Here is a 23,913-nt window from a genome sequence, read left to right on the forward strand (position 1 = left end):
TTCATTTATGTATTGAAAAATGCTTTGAAAAGAACCGCTATGGAGGGGGCCTACTGAGCCTGGAGCAGGCCCACTATCGAGTGCTTCACACAAGTTTACAAAGTCATGATCTAGTTACTACTGATGGTGAAGGAGGAGAGTAAACGGGACAGACGAGAATGACTTGAAATACATCTTCCGTAATTACTGTTTTTACAGGCATGCTTGAGAGTCTTTTAAAAACGAAAACTCAAATAAAAGTGACTTAAGGATTAAAAAAAAAATCCGCTGCCGATTTTCTGTGACCAAGCTACACATATAACCCGAACTCTATGTCCAGTTGCCCATATAGTCGCGCAATGGAAAGTCTCCTGTTAAAAGCACGCCTTGGTGTATCCTGAGCAACAGGTTAATTTCCCTCCACGCCCTTTCTCCCTTCAGTGTGTGCAGAGTTCAAACCTTAAACACACAGTCATTTCTGCTTCAGTAGTCACCTTTTGCTCCTTTCATTAGAAACGCATTCCAGAACTACTTGGAGAGTTTTATTAATTTCCAATAAATCATTTTGTATTTCTCACTATCGGCTTGCTCGGGAGCAATGGTTCGCAGGTCAGAAGTCAAGCTCTCCTTGGGTCTTCTTTGTTGTTGTAATGGCCAGAAGCTCTCCAAAGTGTAGAACGAGTGGGGAACAGTTTTTTAATGTCTATTGTTTTGGTAAAGAGATCATATGCTGTCGTTTGTATTGACGAAATTACACCTTGATATCCGATCAATAGTTTTAGGGGCCAATTCATGGAATAAATGTGTGCTGAGATTTGTGGCGCAAGCATGAAAAACTAGTGCATGCATGAGATTCATGGAAGGCCCTTTGCGTGTTTTTCCCGGGATGTGCGCCAAAGTCACGCATAGCTCACATGTCACTGCGACATCCCGAACGTCGTGCGCGACACACACAGTGAAAGCGCACAACGTGTAGCGCGCACACACCAAAAAGGGGGCGGAACACTTGGAATGGGGACCAATGCGTGAAAATGAGGGCATAACTGAGGAAGTACTGCTGGGAAATACACGGAACGCCCACACGCTCACGAACTACACATATTCATGGAATCGAATAGGGGAACCCGCGCACACCAAAAGACACGCACAGGCCTAAACACGTCTGCCATACTAAGGCAGGCGAAAGCGTCCCGCGCAGTATAAAAGTGCGCGCAAACAAACACGTATATACAGCTACGATGAATGTCCCATTTCTCGCAGCACTGATCATGGACACCGCAGGAGGAGGAGAATAGCCAGGCCACGCATTTTCTTGCCCAGGACCAGCCTTTTTGGGATGCCTGATGACCAGGTCTATGGCAGGTATACGTTTCCACCTCATATCATCCTAGACCTGGTCCAGGAGTGGGAGGACGACCTCACATCACCCACCTTGTGCTCCCAAGCATCGAGCCCCCTGGAAAGGGTGCTCAATGTACTGCATTTCTTGGCCACTGGGACATTTCAGCGGACCACTGCCATAGTGGGCGTCGGGTGGGGTGGTGTCTCACAGCCAATGCAGTCACGCTGCCTACACCATGTTTTGGCAATCATGACTGCGCGACCCTCATTCCGCAGGCACATATACATGCCCAGAGCACCCTCAGAAAGACAGGCCATGGTCCAGGACTTTTACAGGGTGGCACACTTCCCCAAAGTGCTTGGTGGCCTAGATTGCACCCATGTGGCCCTACGTCCACTTAGGGCCACAGAGAATATCCACCGCAACCGCAAGCACTGGCATCCCATCAACATGCAGGTTGTATGCGATTCACAGGGGATCATCACCTCTGTCTATGCCAACTATCCACGGTCCACCCATGACAGTTTCATATACAGAATGTCCGCCCTGAGTCGGGACCTGGAAGCTGTGAAGCATGGCGACACATGGCTCATTGGTGAGTGCAAATGCCTGTGCACATGCATGCATGTCACACACAGAAATATACAAACCAAACTAATGACAACCATTATCACCTCCCCAGGGGACAGTGCCTACCCTCTGAGCACCCACATGGTGACGCCAATACGGAACCCCCCCCCCCCCCACCCCAGGTAAGATACAACGCAGCCCATATTGCAACCTGGGCCATAGTGGAGCGCACATTTGGAGTGCTAAAGTCACGCTTCTGCTCCCTTGACCGCTCTGGCGGGCAGCCACTCTATGCACCCCCAGTAGTGTGCAGGATCACTGTGGCAGTATGTGTCCTGCACAATGTTGCAACACGGCGGGGTGTATCGGTGGACATGGTGGTGCCCACACATCCCCAACCACACGCACAAGCGCTGTGCATGGGAGGGGAAAGGGCACGTGGTGGCTGCCCAACTGAGGCGCCCCTCACCTTTTGTGGCCTTCCAACCATGGCACAGATGTACTAATACCTATGGGAGGAGCACAACAATTGTCCTGGGCAACTTGGGTGAGGTGGGGAAGATACGTGATGCAAACGTACGTGATGCAAACAGCACCCCTGTGCTCCTGCAGGTGCCTGTGACCCCTTAGGAAAAATGATGGGTCACACAACGCTCAGTCATCCCAAAAAAGCAAGGGAGAAGGGAAAAAAAAAAAAAAGGAGATACGTGGCCCCTGTAGCCCACGTGCTTGTAAAATAAATTTAAAAAAAAATAATTAAAAAAAATACACACACGCAGTATGCTGTGGCAGCCAGGAACACAAAAAAATGCATATGTGATCAACACGCAGGCTAGTATGAATGAAAAAAAGGGGTACGCGACAGTCAGGGACACCCACAGTGGGAAAAAGAGCGTACGCGACTCACTGTCTGCCTTGCGTGTAGAAGAACATGTAGGCAACACCCCCGCCAAAAGAAGAAGTGTGCACTGTAAAGTAATCGTGTGTGAACCCCAAGGTCTGGAAAACACACTCACCGCTCTCCACGAAAATCACATACAGAGCGATGGAAACCCACGTGGGACCTTTGACCCGTGCCGAGTGAAATGCCCATGCGCAGGTTACGTCACCTACGCACTAAGGGCCTTTCCTCGGAATTCACGCAAACGTGCCGTTTTTCACGTGCCAAATCACTATCAAGCTGGCCACGCGACAACACACGGAAGACCACGCTCCTGCCCAGAGGCCGAATTACTGCCCACCCAGAGCCCCAAGCAGCCTCCTACAAGCCATCTACTGCTGCCTGCCTGCCTGCTGCCAACAGTGCCTGCACATCAGCCATCTGCAGGGGTCCAGTTGCTGTGACCACCCCTGCTGGAACAGAAGACTCCCGACTGGTGTCCCATCGCTCCATAGCCCAGCACCAGGACCCAGTTGCCCACCCACACCTGCCTCGGGGGTTGCCATGTCCAACCCAACGCCATCTGGCACCAGCGGCAACACCCCAGCACAGAGGCAGAGGGCTGCCAGCTTCAATGATAAGGAAGTTGGCATCCTGGTGGAGCAAGTCCTGCGGCATTATGATGCCCTCTTCACACCATCGCACGACGACAAGGAAGGACAGAAGAGGATCAGAAAGGACATAGGGGGTGCCATCAACGTGGTGGGGGTAGCACCACGTGACATCAAACATGTCCAGAAGCGCTGGGAGGACTACAAGTCCAGGACCCTCAAGAAGGCCCAGCGCCTCTTGAACGCAGCGGTTGCGGTGGGGCGCCAGGTCCACCTTACCACCCAGCAGATGAGGGTCCTCAGGATGCAGGCCCGTCTGGAGTCGAGCGGTAAGTGCCCATGCATTCCTGTTTTAAAACAGTGTATGTTGCAGTGTGCTGGTAGTTAGCTAAATGCCTGTATGTGTGACATGGGTCATGTATGGATGTGTGTGCAGGGACAAGATGGTGCTGCATGTGAGTCCAGTCAGGCGTCCCTCACATGGATTGTGTATGTGTTACAATGCAACATGCGGAATGCACACATGTATGCATGCCTGTGTCTGTACTTGGACATGTTTGGGGTGTGAGAAATGGGTGCTGCTGTCATGGGCATGCATGTGTACATGTCAGTGTGTCTGAGTAGTGTGTGAATGACTGGTCAACTCCATGGGTGCATGACATGTCCGTGACGATGTGTCGATTCACGGATACAGCCTAGTCATCCTTGTATCCACTGTGTCTGGGGGTATACGGAGCCAGATGCATGACCCTGCGGTGATATGCATCATGGGACATGCTGATCACATGCACACGCGAGTTTCAGCCCACCATTGGATGTTTCTAAGGTGCCTTGGACATGGATGCAAATGTTTGTTGCATGTGCCATGCCTGTTCTTGCATGTGTGTTGCCTGCACTGACCCATGTGTTGTGGAGGGATTGATGGAAGTGACGTTTGACAGTGCCACTCATGTGCTATTGCTTTCTGTCTAGGGGATTATTGTACAGTATCCTGATGCTTGTGTTCAATGTCTCCCTTTACACAGCGGCGAGTGAAGAAAAGGGCGGAGACGGCGCTGTGGAGGAAAGCGGCAGGGATGCCTCCACCGGCCGGCGACGCAAGGCTCAGTCATGCTCCCAGGAAATTCCATCATCTGGGAGCGAGGGGACTGGTGCCGTTTCCGCCACTACGGCTGCAGCAGAAGGGGCAGGTGAGGCCCCACATGGGCTTGCGATGGCGGAAGACGGTGCTGAGCCATCCAGGTTGGTGGTGTGTGCGGAGGAGGCTGCTACAGAGCCGCATATGGGGCCTGGTGGGGGTGGTACCACTGGTGCAAGTGGTGCAGTCCAGGGGCAGGAGGCAGCACAAGTCGCCGCTGAGGGGCCTGTGCATGTCACTGTCCCTGACAGTGTGACTGCATCACCATGCACCAGCAGGGATGCCCAGGCCCGTCCGCGGGTAGGGGGAGGGGAGAGGGAGATCAGGAGGTCCACGTCATCTGGCACTCCTCTTCCTGCGGCTGTGGGGACCCGTGACAGGATTGAGTCCATCCTGATTGGTGTCGCGTTGCGCACATGTGACATTCGTGGTTCCTGGGGGGGCGGGGGGGACCATGCACGTCATCACAAAGAGCTGTGTGGCAACGTGGCCTAGTTAGGAGGGATCATGGTTGGGGGTTTCCTCCATGTGTCGGCCAGTCTTGCGGCCCTCTCCTCTTCTGCGCACACTACACGCCAGCCGTTCTCCATGCCGTCTTCCGGCCCAGATGCCACCAGGGCCCCCTGTGGACCTGCCCCAACCAACGCAGCCAGCCTGGTGGAGATCCCATCCCTGCCACAGTCGGAGGTCCAGCAGGGGTGGCCACCCCACCAACTGGACCCCAGAAGATGGAGGATGTGCTGGCATCATCGGGCAGGGCACGTGCACGATGGCGCCGGGGGGAATTCCATCAGCCCAGAGGCCGCCGTGGTGGCAGAGGCAGTTGCGTCGGAGGCAGCAGCAGGCTCAGCGTGGGAGGTTTCATGGCTCGGGGCCATCAACACCCCAGGGGCAGGCATCGGTCAAGGGGCAGGAGGACCCCGGACTGGGAGTGTCTTCCGTGTGGCAGCGGTTGGGCCAGCAAATAGATGCAGAGAGCAGAGAGGGCACGGCTCAGGATGGTCAGGGCGGCGAACTCCATGCACCGGGCTTTGAGGTGGGCGGAGGGCCTCGAGGAAACTCACAGGGAAATTGAGGGATTCCATGGCTGCATCCCTGCGAGACCGAGGCCAGGGAACAGGCCCGCCTCTGGTACATCGACGTGGATGATGCCCTGGCCCGGAACATCGCTAAATGAGCCATGGACTGGCCCGCCGTCTTTGTAAATGGTTATGTAGGTGTAGGGTTCCTTTCCTTTTCATTTTCATTTTTCTTTGGGGCGCATGGACTGTGCCCCGCCTTTTTGATTATAGTTACTTATTGGGTAGCTTTTTTGTTAGGTTTCCTTTGGATTGTTGGTCTCATGGACCGTTGTTTTTCATTTGTACATAGTTATGGACCTGGTTTTACTTTTACCCATGGAGGAATGGTTTGCTTTTTTTTTTTACTTTGCATTTTGTTTTATGGACGGATGCTTTGGAGCCATTTTACTTTGGATTTTATTGATTTCAGCCTTCAATTTCTTTGCTTAATTTTGGACATCCAGACTTGTATTTATTATTATTTCACAATGACTGGCACTCTGGAAGATCGCTGCACGCACTTGTTAACTGCATCCAAAATCTCAATCGCCAAGCTATGGAAACTTCCGGAGGGCCCAGCGATCCCGGTGTGGTGGGCAAGGTGCTGGGATATCACAGCAGCCGAGAAAATCACTGCCATCCGCCTGGGCAACAGAAAAAAGGTTTCAACATCTGGGGCCCATTTTTTGACTTTCCAGGTGTGGCCAGACACCCGCCATCACTCCGTTGGCTGACGAAAATGGACCAACAGACTAATTTCCCCCCCCGCCCGAGCGCACGGCGGTCTAACCAGCCGCGATCATTGAACTAATGCCCTGTAACACTGATACGAGATGGTTGCAACCCCCTCCGAACTGCCCCCCACTCAGTGTTCACATTCCCCTCAGTTGAGGTTATGTTACACCTTAACAGCATGTCATAATGTATGGAAAAGCTCTTGCGAGTTATAAATGCCAATAAAAAGTCATGTTGAAAAAAAAAAACAGCTTGACATTAGAGAGCCCACAAACGTGTCTCTAATACTACGACACAGGACCTTCCATTTCTTTAAATCCCTATAACTCCTCCCCCAATTCCACGTCACTCAGTTTTAATTTTTCCTGCCTCCGGCAGGTTGGACTTTTTCTTAGCGCCGATTGCTGGCCCCCTGGGGTGGCTGTGTGGCTGGGCCCTCGGCTCCCTCAGTTGCGGCGCTGCTCCTGGGCCCCCTGCAGGGCTTGGGGGTCACAGTTGAGCTGGATTGCCTCACTCGGTTCTTTGCTGGGCTCCGGACCGCAGTGTGAGCATTGTGTCCCGGGTCCTACATGGCCCGGGGTAAGGAGAGGGGAGGACTGGGCTTGATGTTTTTCCCCTCCTCCTCCTGTTTTGGCCATCTTGATTCGGCTTGGCAGTACGGGCTAGCCTTCCCTTTTGCTGTGAGGCCTCTGCTTCCTGTCTTAGGATGACAGTGGTAGAGAGTCTTTGGGAGTGCGGGGACTCTGTTCTGTCGCAGGCATGTCACATACCACCCGCTCCTCAAGAGACACACGGCCTAGGATGCACCGGATGTTAGCTGCATTATCTGAGGGAAGGTAAGGAGAGGGGAGGACTGTGCCTGATGTTTTCCCCTCTCTTGCTGGTATGGCCATCTTGACTGGTATGGCCATCTTGACTCCTTCGACATGCCGTTTCCTCGTGCTCTGTGTACACATCTTTATTGGAAATGATGGCAAGCACTTGGCAGTATGGGCTAGCCTTCCCATTTTGTGAGGCCTCTCGGCTTCTTGTCGTGGGGTGACTGACAGAGAGGGGCTCTGTACTGTCACAGGCATGTCCCATAACACCCGCTCCTCAGACACAGCCCAGGATGCACCGGATGTTGGCTGCATTCCTTGCGTACTGCCTGTGAATACGGTGCAGATTTGGACACGTCTGGAAGCAGCCGGAAGGGTACCGGCCAGGTATAGTCTACACTTCGGGTTGGAGTCTCAGCGGTGCTGACTCGGTCCTTCATCCTTCCTAGACTGACGCATTGGAACCATTGAGAGCATGGGGCTACCAGCTACTGGATACAGGGCTCAAACCACCTTTCAGTCATGTGGCGTGTTAGTGGTGTGTTTGGGTCTGTGCTAGCTATAGACGCAGACTCCTTGTCCTGTCCTCTTCCTCTAAACTGCACGAAGGAAAAGTCACAGGAGTTGATTTGCTTTTCCCTTGTCCGGCATGGGATTATGGAAAATGCATCATGGAAGTAACGGCCATGCAGGGGGTTCCCAGTGTCTCTTCTTTTAGGGCCTAGGTCCTCCGGTGCTTAGAGGGGTTCTCAGATCCCCTGGTGCCGGTGCAGAGGGATGTCACTTCAGTCGGTTTGCAGTATAGGCATACCCCAGGTAGGGGGTTGCCTTTGATGTCTGCTATCCGGGATGGATTGCTTTGCCCCGCTTTGTGACAGTACTCTGCCCTTTTAACGCCAGCCTGGCGGCTCCTCTGTCAGCTGAGGGGGCCATAGTCTGCTGGACCTCTGGGCTATCCTGTATCTTCCTTTTGATAGGTTGGATCTTTTTGTGGGCTGACAAGCATGCTGTTATATTGTGGCGCAGGCCTGTTTCAACGTCCTGCGATTTCCCTCTGGTGCAAGTGCAGTGACTGGAGGTTTTCCCTGGCTCCTCGTCTCTATCTTCTCGGAGATGTATGGGACCGGTGGGGGTTCGGCTTCCTGGCTAATGGGCTCCTTCCAGAGGGGGGTATCCGTTGCCGTTCCTGTCTCCTCCTGTCCAGGTTTGCATGGTTAGGACTTGGTACCCAGTTCACGGTCCAAGTAGTTGGCCATGGGATCCGGTCCAAGTAGTTGGCCATGGGATCCGGTCTCTCCGAACGGTTGTTGTGGGTTACCGTCTGGCACGTTCCTCTCCCGGTTCAGGGTCAAGTTTTCTACTTGCGGGTGTTCCTGGTCCCTATGCCTTCTAGGATGTGTCACCTGCTTATGGTTCTCAGGACCCGACGTCTGGGGAGAGCGTACTATGGATGTTGTGCAGGGTGGGGGAGGGCACTTGGTAGCTGTTCTGGGCTGGGTTCTCAGAAGGCAGTATGTCTCGGCTCGCCTGTTGCTGAAGTTACAGGGCACGTGGCGTCTTGCGTGATTTCTGGCTCCTTGAGCCAGTCTTTGGTTACGTCCGCTGGTGTCTTATACTCTCCCCAACTGGCTCCCGACATCTCGGCTTTCGTAGTTTTGTTTTCAGTGTCCCCATCGCTGCGAGTCTCCCAGCTTGGTGGCGGGGGGTTTCAGGTCTACAGGCTGAGGTGTGCATCGTCCTTCCTCCTGTGGCCTCTCTTACTACCGACACCAGCAGAAAACGTCTACATTGGGGGGGTCCTCTCAGCTCAAGGGTTGTGACATCTGGGGAGAGCCGGTGATCATCCAATTGGCAAGAGTTGTGCCATTGTCCAAGCTCTGGTGTACTTCGAGAGTTGCTGGACAGTCGGCGGTTTTTGGTCCGATCAGACAATACGACGGCCTTGGCATATGTCAACTGCAAAAGGGGTTCTGGACGCTCATCTGGTGTCTCTGGTGGCCTCACGTATCAGAAGGGTGGACAATGTTCAAGCAGATCTTCTCAGACGCCAGTTTTCACTCCTCTGCGAACTGGTCCTGTTGGCCCAGGTCTTTGCAGTGACCTGTGACAGATTAGGGTCCATGGTTCTAGACCTGTTTGAATCCCCGGCCTCAGCAGAAGTTCCCCTCTTCTGCTCTCGGTTTCAGGCCGAGGGGATTGGGGGGTGGACATCCTCTCTGTACAGTGGCCTTGGGGTTTTCCCTTTATGCCTTTCTGCCTAGTCCCCTTCTGCCCCGGGTGGTTTGGCACATCAGAGTATCCAGGGCGACTGTTAGTTCCGTTCTGGTCTTGCCGGAGTTGGCTCCCCTCTCTGTTGGAGCTTCGGTTCAAGGAACCTTGGCTGGTTCCGAGGTGGCCGTGCCCCCTTCAAGGGGATCTGTGGTTGGAAGTTCACCGGATGCAATGGGCAGTGTGGCTATTGTTCAGTCTAGGTTGATATCTCAGGGGTTCTCAGATCCTGTAGTTGAGTCCATAATGGATGCTCTTAGACCCTCCACTCGAAGGTGTTTGGCAGACATTGGGGCCATTTCTGAGACTGGTATGGGCGGTCTGGGATCCCTCCCCTGCGTTCTGGCCTCTCTGCTATCCTTCGGTTCCTCCAGGAGGGGTTTTTAACAGGGGCCTGGCAGTTTTTCCAGGCTTCGCTCTCAGTGAAATTCCTTTTGGGGGACTCCGATGGTCACTTGGATGGGGAGGTGTTGGTGGGGAAATTGATGGTCACTTGGATGGGGAGGTGTTCGTGGGGAAGTTGATCCAGGGTTTTGCTTCTTCCCGTCCTTGTGCTGATAAAGGGCTTCCCCCTTGGGATCTCCCTCTTGCATTACGGATCCTTCACCAAGCCTCCTTTTGAGCCTATTTCCGAGATTGATATCAAACATCTTACACTGAAATCTGCTTTTCTTATTGCCCTCACTTCTGCTCGTAGGCTTGGGGAGATTGGGGCTCTCTTATGTCACGCTCCTTTCCGGAGGGTGCTGCCAGACTCAGTGGTGCTGTGGTGTGGTCCGAAGTTTCTCCCTCGGTTTTCACACCTCTTAGGGTCTGGTTCTCCCTGACTTCTTTCATGATCCAAGAACGCCCGAGGAGGTGGCTCGGCTTAACATTGATGTCCAGCGGGACGTGTTTGAGTATTTGGCTTGGTTTGCTTTTTCCACCAATCTGATAGTCTTCTGATTGCTTGTGGTCTGGCTGGGGCTGGGCATAACGCATCTGTGGTTTCCATTTTCTGGTGGTTCCGGGTTGTGATGTCCAGGGCTTATGTGGCTTCTGGCCTGCCTGTGCCTGCGCACGATCAGGGGCGGTCCGCCAGGGGTTTGGCGGCTTACTGGGCCGATGCAAGGAGGGTTTTTCTCTGCAAGAGATTTGTATGGCTGGCGTCTTGGCTGGTCTAGGCATTTTCATCAACCGCTATGGGTTGAGTTGCTCCCACTCGGGGGTTGGTTCCTTCGTGGTTGGAGTTTTGTCTGTGGGGATGTGATTTAAGAGTTATTGTGGGTGTGTTTTGCTGCACTGTTTTTGACTCTGTCTCATTGGGACCTTTTCCCTGTTGCTGCCTTGGTATACCTCATGAAGTACTGGGACGAGGAAGAGTGGACGTGGAGGTAATATTCTGATTACTTACCGGTAATCTTCATTACTCCTAGTCCTACTCTTCCTCATCACCGTACTGACGACCCTCCTCACCCTCCCTGCGGGGAAGGTCCCATGCTCCGGCTTGGTAATATGAAACTGAGTGACGGGGAGGAGTTATAGGGATTGAAAGAAATAGAAGAAGGTCCTGTGTCGGAGGCGGGTGCCTCATGATGTACTGTGACGAGGAAGAGTAGGACTAGGAGTAATGAAGATTGCCTGTAAGTAATCAGAGCATCACACAATAGAAAATGCAGAAGGCAAACAGTCTTCTTTCCGATGGACAGCAAATTGATCCCAGGCTCCCTGCATGCCCTCCTTCCTCCATCATATTGAACGAGCTGGGTTATCTAGGATGGTTGCCAGTGAAAAAGCAAGGTCTTGCTGGGAACGGGGGAAGGGGTGGGTGTGGCGAGATATGCTTTCATCAGTGAGGGTTTAAACATTTCTTCTTTCCAACTTGGTTCACGGACCAGGAGCACATGGCATGTCCATTTACTTTTCTACTCTGGCAAATCACCACCTTAGTCATTTCAGAGTGCCTTAGCTTGTCTACGGAGCGAGTTGCTGTGTCTGCGCCAGGGGAATCTAGACTCCAGTCTGCTGGAGGAAAGAAAATGGCAAGGTAAAGATAAGAGAAATGGGAAAATGAGGAATCAGCTACCTTTTACCATAGTCATTGAACATGCCACCCGGGTGGTCAGCCCAGCTGCTTATACAGCCCTTCAACCCGGACCTGTGGAATATACCTGCTGCTGAAGGCCCTTAATGCTCATCACTACTACAGCATGCAATTATAAATCTGCTATTTTTGATGGCAATTTTTTTTCGCATGCTTTTCTGTTCGTAGCCTGTGGTTCCTAGCAGGTTGGAAAGAACACATTTCATTCACCACTTCAACAAAGATATCAAAACAAAAAGTAGGATTTGTGTTTCTTGTTGGCAAGTGTCCTCCTGAATGATGTGCCAAACGAATTTCATTTCCCTGGCAGCCATCCTTTATTGGATATTGATTCATAGGTGCTTGTAATTTTTTCAGGAATTCACAGAGAACGTGGTGACAAGCAGCTATTTCGCAATGCAGAACAAATGCAACATAATGATAGCTCGGTAATGGTTAAATGGAACTGTCTAAACTGGGGAGAGATTATTTGAATGATGCTTTTAAGTGCATGTTTTTTTTTCCTTTCATTTTGCTTGTTAGTGACTTTTTTCCAAATTTATTTTGAATTGCATGGTTTCCTATTTTAGAAATTGACTTATTTTTCAATTTGCCTTTTGTACAATTGTGAAGAAAGCAGTATTGGCATCTGCATACTTATACAAGGTTTGCCAATGTCATTAGCCGATTAAATATGACCAATCACTACCCAACACGACTGATGATGTCACTGTGTTAGCTCATCCCCCTTTCATGTGGTGTCATTGTAGCTACTATGCTTGAAAGAGAAAGGTTATTCCACCCACAGGCCCAAACTATCTTGAAGGCACAGACAAACATGAAAAAACAACCTAGTGATGTACAAAAAAGTGAAATAGAAAACAAATATTACTCCTAAAAAAAAAAAAAATTGAAAGTGGCTGAGTTGGCTGCGTAAGGAATACAAAAGGAGCATTACTATGTAGCTTAAAAAATAGATTTCAGTAACAGTCCTTCAACCTGCTGAGCTATCCTCTCGCGTTTCTTCCTTAAACAGAGATCCCCAGATACAAACAATGTGGCTACATCACAGAGTGAAAACGTGTATACATTTATTGTACACCAGATTAAATATGAACTATGAATCAAATTAGAAATGGCTGACTAAAGCAAAATTATTAAGTTTAAATCTGTTAGCATATAGAACATCGGGTTGGCTGCTTAGAAGCAGCAAACAATAGTAGGAAAAAGTGACTCCTAGGGCTGCAATTAGATTGGACCAGTCACTATTGTACTGGGAATAACGTATTCTATATGCACATTTTAGGTTTTAGCATAATCTAAATTGATCAAAAGCTCCTTTTTCATTAAAAGAAGAGATGGAAGGTTTCATTTCAACTCTGTTGGTATATGTGAACAAGGTTTCCAACTCTTGATGATCAAATTTAGGACAAAATGTTACGCTAAAAAATAAAAGTGCTAAAAATACAACTTTTGACCCCAAGATTCTCTAATGATATTCTGACCTCGAGTATTCAACCATTTTGGATGGTTTAACTGCAATACTGTATGTAACTGTGCTCAGCACAAGCCATATTAGTTGATTGAAAAAGAAAAACAATATCATTATATTTCTAACTTCCATTTACAAGTATTGGGGTAGTCAAACATAAGAGTTTGAGAATGTGCTGATGGTGTAATTTACGTATTGAAAAAAGAGCACATATTTTGACTTTTCCTGGTCTAATACGCTTTCACAAAAATTACCAAGCACCCAGGGGGTTACATGTGGCATGCGGGGAAGGCAGCTGAGTGGAGGAGCTGGGGAAGGAATCATTGCAAAATCTTTAACTTTTGCCAGAAATAGCGAGGCAATGGAATGGGCCTTATTACGAGGTTGCCGGTAACTCGCTGGTGCTTCCGGGGGGGGGTTGCCTGCAACCCCATATTACTATTAGCGCTGCCTGACATCCCGGGATATCACAGGCGGCGCCGGTACGGTAAGTCCCCATTCCCATGGAGTCCCATAAGACTCCATGGGGATGGGAATCCTGAAGCATTGGCACCTTAAGTAAAGGTGCCAGTGCTTCAGAGAAACACCTGCGGGAAGGGGCCTAAATTCCTGGCAGGTCAGGCCGGCAATTCAGTGCTCCTATCAGCAGTCTCGCAGTGTGCCGGTCCAGAAAGGTTACTGCACTTGTATTTCCGGACCGGCTTATTGCTTTCTGTATAGAGGTATTAACGAGGGACTGATGCAGCTATATTTAATGTCACAAGGAACTTTACAACAATATCTTTGAAGTTTAAATAATACATGTTGAATGTGTAGAGTCTTGGAAATGGATGTATGTTTCAAGTGCATGCATTTGGAAACAAGATATTGATGTATGAAATTAGTGCAATTGGTGTTCAATTATGAACCTCCAGAAATAGGAAGTTGACAACATTTAAAAATACTGCAATAATATACCTTATAATCACATTTTGTTAATTGAGTGATAAAACAGAAATTGCTAATATCAAAATAGGGTTCTAATGGAAATGTTAATTTATCTTTTGCTCTCTTTGGATTAAAAACATATTTACAAAACAAACTTCAAAAGACCACTTGGGCAGATAAACAGCACCGCCATTGGCTGCTGTAAGGACAGCCATTCCTCATTCCTAAAGCAGGAATGTTTGAAATATTTATAGGAAACCTATTAGTGACACAACAGGATCACCAACTTTACAACAGTGACAATTGTAAAATGTCAAACCTATCATCGCTGCCAGTCTCCGAGTGATCCAAACGTGCCACCTCCTCAAAAACTAGGCGTGATATAACCCAGCCACCTGTGGGAGTGTAGGATGTGACCAAAGTGCACGTCACACAACCCAGAAGCGACCCAAATGTGCCAGCATAGGAAAGACCATTCTTCGACCTCTGATAGTTACTGAAACGTACCACTTCTAAAAATTCAAAATTGTCGGCACTGCTTGTTGAATCACCCGAACTGTGAGTTCATGCAATGAGAGTATAGTTGTGTTGTGTGCAATAAGCGGGACTGTTTTTTGAAGGTCACGGCTGCCACTGTACAATAGCTGTGCATTCTATGTGGACTTTTTATGTCACTGCACTGCAAGGTCTGAGTGCAAACTATAAGAGAACTTAAAGAGAGTACTGTGTGCATGAAGTCATTATAGTTCTAGTTGGGAGCATGATTAAGGGACTGTGCTGCAAGTGAGTACAATATATCTGTGTTAAATACATGTAGAACGAGATGGTGTGTACTACATCCAGGGAATTTGTGTTGCCTTTAGGTTACTGTAAGGGTTCTTTTACACTTTCTGCCTATTCACTCAGCGCACAATTTACAAAATCCTGCTACCACCCTTCGCTTCAAACACAAAGCGGAGGGCTCTGGACCTCAACTGAGCGTCTGTACGTCTTACTTGTATCCGCCAGTAACAGTTTGAACCTCCCGGTGTGCTGGACCGACGCTCCGCTCTAGCCTCTTCCCTCTTCACGCTTCAGCCTTTCACCGCGCGCATGCGCAGTGCAGCAGCCGGCACGCCTAAGAAGTGCAAAGCTCCACTACAATGTGGAGCTCTTAGTCCGCTCTCATTGGCTGTGCGCACACTGTACCTCCTCCTGGAGGCGCGCCGTGCAGTCGATTCTGAACGGTCACATTCATAGGTTCTCATTTTGAGTCCGTATTTATATTGGTTTCCAATTTGACACCTCTATCCCATATGTTGCTCATTTTGATTAACCAGACAGAAATGTTAACAGGACAGGCGTGAGGTTTTTAAGTTCTTGAGCTCGCGGACAACTGCTGCCTCTGAATGTGGATAAAGGTGGCGGCCATCTTGGAAAAGTTTTCCATGATACAGTAGATTGAAGGAAAGGGGGTTGATAAAGCCAATGATTACTCAGGTGAGTCTCATGTTAGAAGCAAACCTTCTTTTACCATCAGTTTGAGCCAAAAGGTAACAAGTTTTCTTTTGTGACCTTTTAAATTATGAATCCAGTTAATTTAATGGAGAGTTACATTTTCGGTGTTGCATGTCATCCCCCTGTTGGGGGCTGCCTCCAGTCTCCGGGGGCAGCCCTCTGATGCTGTCGGGATCACCCGAGGGTAGTGGACACGTCGGCGGACAGCCGGCGTGTCTCGAGCAGGTAATCACCCTGCGGCGCCCGGGGTCACCGGGCGCACGATCCACCATAGCTCTCAACTCACACGCTTTTGGCGGGTGTCACCCGCCTTTTAAAGGGCTGACTCACCCGCCAAGCCTCCTGCACGCCCATGCATTCCAATGGGCGTCTTACCCGCCAAAAACAAAATCAGGTGGTTTCACCCGCCTTTGCAACACAAATGGTTGAGAGCTATGATCCACCGTGCGGGGGTGTCTCCCCCTGACTCCAGCGGTCGCGGCCCCGAGGGCACTCGGGCCGCGCCGCACTCACAAGGCCACGACCACGTGGCAGGCCCACACCGCACAAGAAACACAGACACGAGTTGCCACTTCCTGGGACTCTGCTGCTCTGCCCTCGCAGCGCCAGCCGAGCCCCTTTTATTAAAGGAGCACGTGAGCGTCATGACACGCGGGTGTCGGCTTGGTGATCCATACAATGGGCAGGCCGCCAACATTGGCGACGAAGGCTGGTCTGGGTCCCGCATGCTGGATTGTGCGGGCTACTGGAATCCCGTGTGTTGTATGTCCTTTGGGTGGAGATGCGGCAGGTGGCCCAGGGCCCTGTGTTTTGCCTACACGGGCAGCCTGGTGCCCGCATGGAGAAGGCGGTGTCTGTCGCGTTTGTGGAGGGGGCCGTGGTAGCCGCTGAATAAAGAGTAGCGCTGAGGCCTGCTGGTGACTCCTGTAGCCATGCAGGAGGAAAAGGTGGGGAGGAGCAGCAGGTTTCTCGCAGCCCGCTCCGCAAAGAAAGGGAACATCAACTGACCTAGAAAGGAGGCAGAAGCGGCGTCGGCCGCTGGTGCTGTGGGTAAACTGGCCTGTCATGCTCCCGCAGAACAAAGAACAGCTGGGGCCTGCAGGCGGTCCCGGCAAGGAGGGGAGTGGCCTGCCATTATCCAGCCCTGCGGCGGTGAAGGAGCTGCAGGCTCTCGCACGTTCACTACGATGGCAAAGTGCATCTGGAGCAGGGCGGGGTTAGGCTGTGGGTGTGTGGCAGCCGGCTCATGGGCTGCAAAAGAAAAAAAAAGAAAAAAAATCGAAGGATAATGGAGGCCCCCGGCAGCCCACGCAAAGAAAAATTGAAAATGGGCGTGGCCCAGCAAAACCCGGGCTTGCCACGGATGAACAAATGGAGCAGTGAGGCCCGTGGCGGTCCGAGAAGAGGGGGGCATGGCCTATCACCACTCAGACCTTCGGTGCTGAAACAAATCAATGCAGGGCTGGCCACAATGTAAGGCGGTGGTCCCTGTAAGGAGGCACAGTATCCATGCCATCCAGTGTATTGGCTGGGGCAAAATAAATGTCAGGGCAATCAACGCTGCATGGTGTTATCCACATCAGGTATACATACCCCCAACTGTATGCCATCCACCATCCCTGAGGGTAACGACCAGGGAGAGCATCCACTCATCAAGTGAGGGGTGAGGGATACCAATGGAGCATGTCAGCTGTGCCGGCGGCCCATAACGAGATCCTAGGCTGCCAGGCAGTAGAAGGCGAAGTGAATGGGTGGGCCCCGACAAAACATCCTGGGCCCATTGGTGGTAACAACCAAGGCGCTCCAGGTTTAGTGAATCCTCCACCGTCAGAAAAACAATTTTGGCATTACCCTGGTGGTGATCCTGGGGCGACGGTGTCTTAGGGCACACTAAGGAGAAAAAGAAGGTGTGGCTGCCTGCGTTTCGAGGGCCACCTGACGATAACAGACTGTCAAGAAGGAGAACAGCAATTGGGGTTTGCAGCTCTGAAGAGTGCTTGTGCACCCTCCCATGCCACAGAGACTCCTGCCTGCGGGAGCAGAATATGCTATGTGGCCCAGACACCCTGTGACCAGTGTCTCCCTGCCAGCAGCCCCTAGGTGGAAGGGGAAGGTTAAGAAGCAGTGTGTCATCCTGCCGCCAGTACCCTGCAACAGTGAGTGTGGTGGAGGCCTCTGCTGCGGAGAGAGGGCATAAATAAGATACCTGACAACATTGAGCATTCTACTGCGCAATGCCTGCTTTCCGGCGTGCGTGCCTTTATATATATCTTCGTCCCCACCCCTTCCTCTCCCTGTCACGTGGGGTTGGGCTATCCCTCCTCACACGTGACCTGGAGAGTCAGGCACAACATCACATTCCTCCCAAACGTGCATCCTGAAAATAACAGGTTGTTCCTCATCAGGGGTGCAACAGCACCAACATCATAACTTCTCCGGGTACTGTGGATTATCATACATGCCTCCCGATTTAGACCAGAGACTCCCGATTATTCAGTGAAAAATATTGCTATTCTTCACGTTCTCCCGCCTAAAATAATTCTAGCCCCAATTCATTCCTAAACATCATAACTTCTCCGGGTACTGTGGATTATCATACATGCCTCCCGATTTAGGCCAGAGACTCCCGATTATTCAGTGAAAAATATTGCTATTCTTCACGTTCTCCCGCCTAAAATAATTTTAGCCCCAATTCATTCCTATGGGAAACTTTGTCTCCCAATTTCTCAGAGGAAATCTCCCTCCCAGGTGCATCAGAATGTTGGCATGTATGGATCATTGTCCTTTTCACGGTGGGATCCCTTGGCGATGGTATATGTCATCCAGTACATAACCTCCCAGTTGAGACGAGGGTTGGGGATGTTCTCTCAGTGTTTATCGTGTCCCTCTCCTTCTCTCTGTCACTCCCGTTGATCTTGCCTCGCCACCAGAACTTTCTCTTGTCAGCGGTTTCATCAGCAGCAGTTGCTTCACTTGCACCTTCAGGGGTTTCACTTTCTCTTTCGACATCTGCTGCCTGGGGTATCTCCGGCCTGTTTTTCTCTGGTAGTTTTGTTGACTGTGGTGGCACTTTGTGGAAGTGAGATATGTTGCCGGTAACTGTCTCTGTTCCCCTCATTGAGGTCACCATACTGTGGTTGGTTTTGACCACTGTCCACGGGTGTGTCTCGTAGGGCATTGTCATTTTCTTGAGGGGCGTTCAGTTTCTTACAAGCACAGTGTCTCCGCTTAGGAGCACTCAGTGTTGGGCCCGCTGGGCACAACTCTCTTTCTCATTGTGTTGTTGACACTTGTTCACCGTCCACTTTGGGGTGCTTTCCAATTGGGGTGTAGTGGGAGTTCTGTCTGGATGGGCACTCCGAACCTTAGCACTGCAGGGCTTACTTGCGTTGTCGTGTGGGGAGGGGGAGGGGTCTGGCAGTGCGACTTCAGAAACCGATATACTGCTGGGAGCCATGGTTGCTGCTGGTATTTGGCGATCCGTATTGTTTTATTAAGGGACCCCATGAATCTGTCCAACACAGGGTGATTTTTCAGTGCCGTATGTTTAGGTTCCCCAGGAAGCTTTGCAGTTCTCTGCTAGTAAAGGGGGCCTGTTGTCGCTTTCTTCAAGTAGGCCTGCGTTTTCACCACACCCTGGTGTCCCTCATGAGCGAGTCGCAGAGCTGGTTCTTCCAATGTAGCCGGCCGGACAATGCACATTCCTTCTTGGGCGATGGTTAGTTTGGTGCAAATTCCCAATAGCACCTGAAGCCTCTCCTGGGCCGCAGCTATTTGACCGGCTACTTTCATCACAACATTTTTCCAGTCACCTTATTGTATGGTCACCCTCACTCATTGACGGCATGGGTCTAGTCTCGTCTCGTTCATTATTTCTCCTATCGTCATTGCCTTCAATTATGCCCATTCTACTACTTGGCATACATGTTCTTAGGCTCCTTCTCGTGTTCTTACTCTTGATGTGTCGCTGGGCGTGGGTGTTGCGACAAGTAATCAGCCGAGTTGTCGGCTCCCGTCCAGTAGATGACCTCTATGTTGAAGGGTTGTACTTGCAGCATCAATTTATCCAGGCAGGTGGGTGGGGCGCTGATTCTCGAAAGATGGGTACTAGTGGTTTGTGATCTGTAAACACTTTGCTGGGTTGGCCGAGGAGGTAGACTTGGAAATGGCGGCATCCACATAGGATCGCTAAGGCCTCCTTCTCAATATGGGGGTAATTTTCCTCAGTCTTTGTGAGGGCTTTGCTAGCGAAAGCAATGGGATATGTGTTTACGTTTGCATCAAATTGGGTGAGTACCACTCCACGGCGAACTGGGCTGGCATCAAATAGCAGTTCGGTGCTCCGCTTGACTTTGAAGAATGCCATTTTTGCTTCTTTGGTGAGCGAATTTTTGATTGTTGGAATGCTTCTTCTTGTTTTTCACTCCATTCCCACCGGGCGCCCGTCTTGGTGAGACTTTGTAGTGGGGCTGATACAGTGGCTAGGTCCAGGATGAATCTGGCACAGTATGCGGCCATCCCTAAGAAGCTTCTGACTTCTGAGACTTAGGTCGAACAACTGGCAGTCTTGATGTTGACTTTTGCAGGGTCTGGCGACACGCCTTTGGCATTGAAAACATAACCGAAAAATGCCAGTTAGTTTTTGCCAAATTCACTCTTCACACCATGCAGAGTGAGGTCAGCTTACTCTAATCGCTGTAGGATTGCACTCAGGCAGGTGTTGTGTTCTTGTTGGGTTGTTCCGTACACAAGAATGTCATCACTGACATTCGTGGTCCCTGCCAGTCCTTGCAGTACCCTCCGGATTTCATCTTGGAATACTTCGGCTGCTGAAGATATTCTGAAGTTGAGCCTGCTGTAACGTCAGAGGCCAAGGTGTGAAGAGAATGTTGTGATCTATCTGGATTCTCGTGCCAGATGCATTTGATGGCTTGCTGAAGACCTTGGTGGCGTTCTGTGAAGGATTTCAAATGTGTCGTCACACCGGACCAGGACCTTCGCCCTTAGCCTTAGATGTAGCACGCAGCGAGAATGCTTTTTCTTTATTTTCTACAAATTCGAATTGAGCCAATACCCAACCCGTCTCACACCCCCTTTTACAAATACCCCAGATCCCCATGGACCATGAACCAGGCCTGTGTGTGGTAACACAATATTAATTTATTTTAAATTAAAAGAAAATCACACCATTTTTATATTGAGCAGCAATCACCAATGGGGTGATAATTACAATTTAAACCACTGAAATACACTTGGGTAACCCTCTACAAAAATCTATCCAAAGCGCAAATGAATAGGAGCACCCACAATTCTGAGTGGATAGAAAGAAGCAGCCAGCAGGGATATTATGCAGCAAACAGAATCAGAATCCGATCTTCCCTCACAAAATAAGACAAAAATAAGAGGCAAAAACACTTTGCAATTGCATAAAATGACGCTCAGACTTTGACAAATAATTAATTAAATCTGTCATTAATGATATGATGTACATATGTTTTATTACAGTATTAGGGATGTTATATCACTAGCAACTATAAAGCAATGTATCACAAAAAGCATACAGTTCAAAAGCAATTTGATAGTGAGCACCCCAGTGCAGTCAAAATCACACGTGTAAAAGTTGCATTTTCACCTTTTTTCAGTTTTAAATGTCAACGCCTTTTTTTTTTAACGGGTGAAATACACCGAATCGGAATGCGTTTTCTAAGCTGGGGAATAGATGCACGTTATAGGGACAATATAGAAGTGAAAGAGTGACTCTAGCTCAAGAAGTGGACGAGATTTTCAAGGTGAAAGAAATTCGGTTTTGGTAAAATAAAGCAGTTACAAAGAGAAAATCGGTTTGGAAAGAAAGGCAAGTTTTACTTAAACTAGATTATCAAGACTATATTGTTAAAGAAAGACACGGTACACTCCACGGTTGATTTGCAACGTCAACCTTTTCACCCCGCGTTCCACTTTATGTGGGAATTAATTTGATTATTCAAAATATGACTAAGGACTTATGATCTATGCAAGACAGAAATGAATAGGAAAGTAGCGTTAACACTGGCAGATCAGGGATATGGTGCACAGAGAATTCTAACAGTCTTAAACCAGTTACCAAGGTATGAAAAGGGTTACTTAGAAAATAGGACAAAGACAAAGTATCAAGATGGGGTAGACTATGTGTGGCTATGGGATGGAGAAATACTCACAATTCGCGCTTGAATTTTGGCATTTCAGGCAGCCAACCAGGTTCTGGACTCACAAATGTCTGATCACAGCGAGGCGGCTCTCCTGACAGCAAAAAGCTGGGAAAGTCTGGTCACTGGATGGCAATGGTACAGCGGACATACAGGTAGTGGGCAAAAAGCCGGTCTGGTCACAGGATAATTCCCAAAGGGTACCACAGCTTTTCCCCTTTGTTATTGAGATTTTAGTGGGGTTTCTGGATCACTGGCCTTGCTGGGATAAGGTCAGCTATGCTTTGGCCTGGAAGTAGGGTCTGGAATCTTGCAAAGGTGGATCTGGAATGTATGGATATGCAGGCGCTGGAAATTCGGAAGAGAGTGTCCAGAGTGTGTGTCAGCCTCTCTTATTTATAAGACGGGTGACATCACAGAATTTATGGTTGGGCGGAACTAAGCTAGACCTACCCCTTGAGAACCGGATAGGTCAGCCTGTTTTGGTCGCCTCCTCAAGGAGGGGACTCAGTTTAGGGGGTTGTGTTTTGTGAGTTGCAAAGCCATCCCACAGACCTTTTTGCCAAAAATCAATCTTAACATAAATCAAACATTTGTACAGTTGAGGCACTTTTGCCAATTACATAGGCTAATTACATATTTCACGCTGAGCATGGCAGTCCAACTCTGCAGTTTGTAGGACTTTGTTTCGTCCGTCTAATCATTTTATGACCTTTTCAATGAGAAATGTCATACCTAAAATTCTATAACTTTATTCCTGTGTCCATATTATCGTAAGGCATGTTAATCTTGAATTTCAAAATGGCACCATATACACTTTCCTCAGAATATCCAGTTCTCTGCCATTTCTGTCCCTTATATGCCAGTGAAGGCTACCACGTCTTGCATTAAAGCCACCAAAATTGCATCTAGATTGTGAAACCTTCGCATTTCTACATTGTCCAATTGCGGAGATAAAAGTCTCAAAGTTTTATTAATAAACCAGTCTTTTTTAGCCAAAATGGGCTGGCCTTTGTCCTCCAACGGGACCATTTCTTTCTTCAGGCTACCACCAAATGTCAGTTTAGCCCAGGGCTGCCCTGGAGTTTCCCCAGTTTGAGTGACTGGTGGTTGTCACTTCCAAAAGTCGCATGTAGGTGTCCCAGATGTATTGTCTCAAGTTGAAACCCAGACAGAAGTCTGACGGGCGTGTGATATTTCTTTCTCTTGGTCATTCAAAGTTCAAAAGGCAACAGTTAACATGTAGGTGTCCCAGAAATCCCTTGTGACTCCTCTTAGGGGAAGCCCCAGCCCCCAACTGTCCCTTGAGCCATAGTAGAACCCTGTTTGGCTAATTCTCCAGTATAGCCAATGCCGTTATTTCATTATTTTATTTTGTTTTGAATCAGCAGCAAGTCTGTTGGAATAAAACATCCCATATGTGTTTCCCAGAAAAAAAAAACCTTTACATTGCTAGGCCAAGACAGGGCCTTCTTTCAATATTACACTTTTAAAACAGGCATTTTTCCTTATTTGCAAAAGTGTATTTTAACACATGGTGAAGTCTGCTGGGCTGACCATTTCAAAAGGTTTTCTCTTCCTTCTGACTTCCCAACATTGTTTTGCAACCCTAGTCAGTTTCACTTATACAGCAATCTGTTTAAGACACAGATCCACTGAAATTGACATATGCCCTTAGAGCTAGGGTTTCTTTTGAAGCAGTGATTTTTTACATTTTGTAGATCAAAAGTCAAGCGTTTTTCCGTGCGGCTGAAAGTAAGCTTCTGTTGATTTCCTGGATCTGGTCTGACACAGCTTGTTATTCAGTGATAACGCTCTCTTCTGCCAGAGCACAATCTGAATATGGATGGGCATGGCAGAGCCTCACTGATAAAAGCAGATTAATGTAGAACAGATGACAAGAGCATCAGAGCGGCATCTTTTTAAATGTAAAATATTTCCCTTTTTCAATGAGAAATCTTGGGCTAGCAGCAAAGCAGCGCAGCCTTTTCACTCTGCTTTTATAGTCCACACCAGAACACACCCTGGCAGCCTTTCTTGGTGTGCTCCCTGTTCCAACTTGCCCAATGGTGCTTGGCAAAACAGTGCAGCCATCATTTTGTAGCTGCAAAATGCAGTTTTGATGCGAGGCAGTGGTGCTCAAAGGAGCAAGTGCAGCCATTTTGCTGTTAAATGCTGAAGTGCAGCTTGGTTATGGATGGGAATTCTGCTGAGGGGGTCAATGCATCCCACAAACCTCCCCGACTCTTCTGAAACGTCTTGTCCAGTGAGAGTAGGGCAAGGTGGGATTCATCAGTAGGGCAAAGTGGGGTTCATCAGGTGGAGTCCTTCCATTAGGGAGCGGTACG

The 23,913-nt window shown here is 49.3% G+C and overlaps 1 long non-coding RNA gene across 1 annotated transcript in view; it reads right to left on the bottom strand.

Moving 5' to 3' along the window:
• Nucleotides 1-15,029, bottom strand: part of LOC138546237 (uncharacterized) — a 340,336-nt gene extending 325,307 nt beyond the window's left edge. Inside the window, exon 1 of the long non-coding RNA XR_011290904.1 lies at nt 14,879-15,029. This is a non-coding gene — a long non-coding RNA (uncharacterized lncRNA). The remainder of the gene's footprint in view (nt 1-14,878) is intronic.
• Nucleotides 15,030-23,913: the final 8,884 nt, after the last annotated feature.

This window comes from Ambystoma mexicanum, chromosome 1q, assembly GCF_040938575.1.
Source record: "Ambystoma mexicanum isolate Mex_15411 chromosome 1q, UKY_AmexF1_1, whole genome shotgun sequence".
NCBI classification, from domain to species: domain Eukaryota; kingdom Metazoa; phylum Chordata; class Amphibia; order Caudata; family Ambystomatidae; genus Ambystoma; species Ambystoma mexicanum.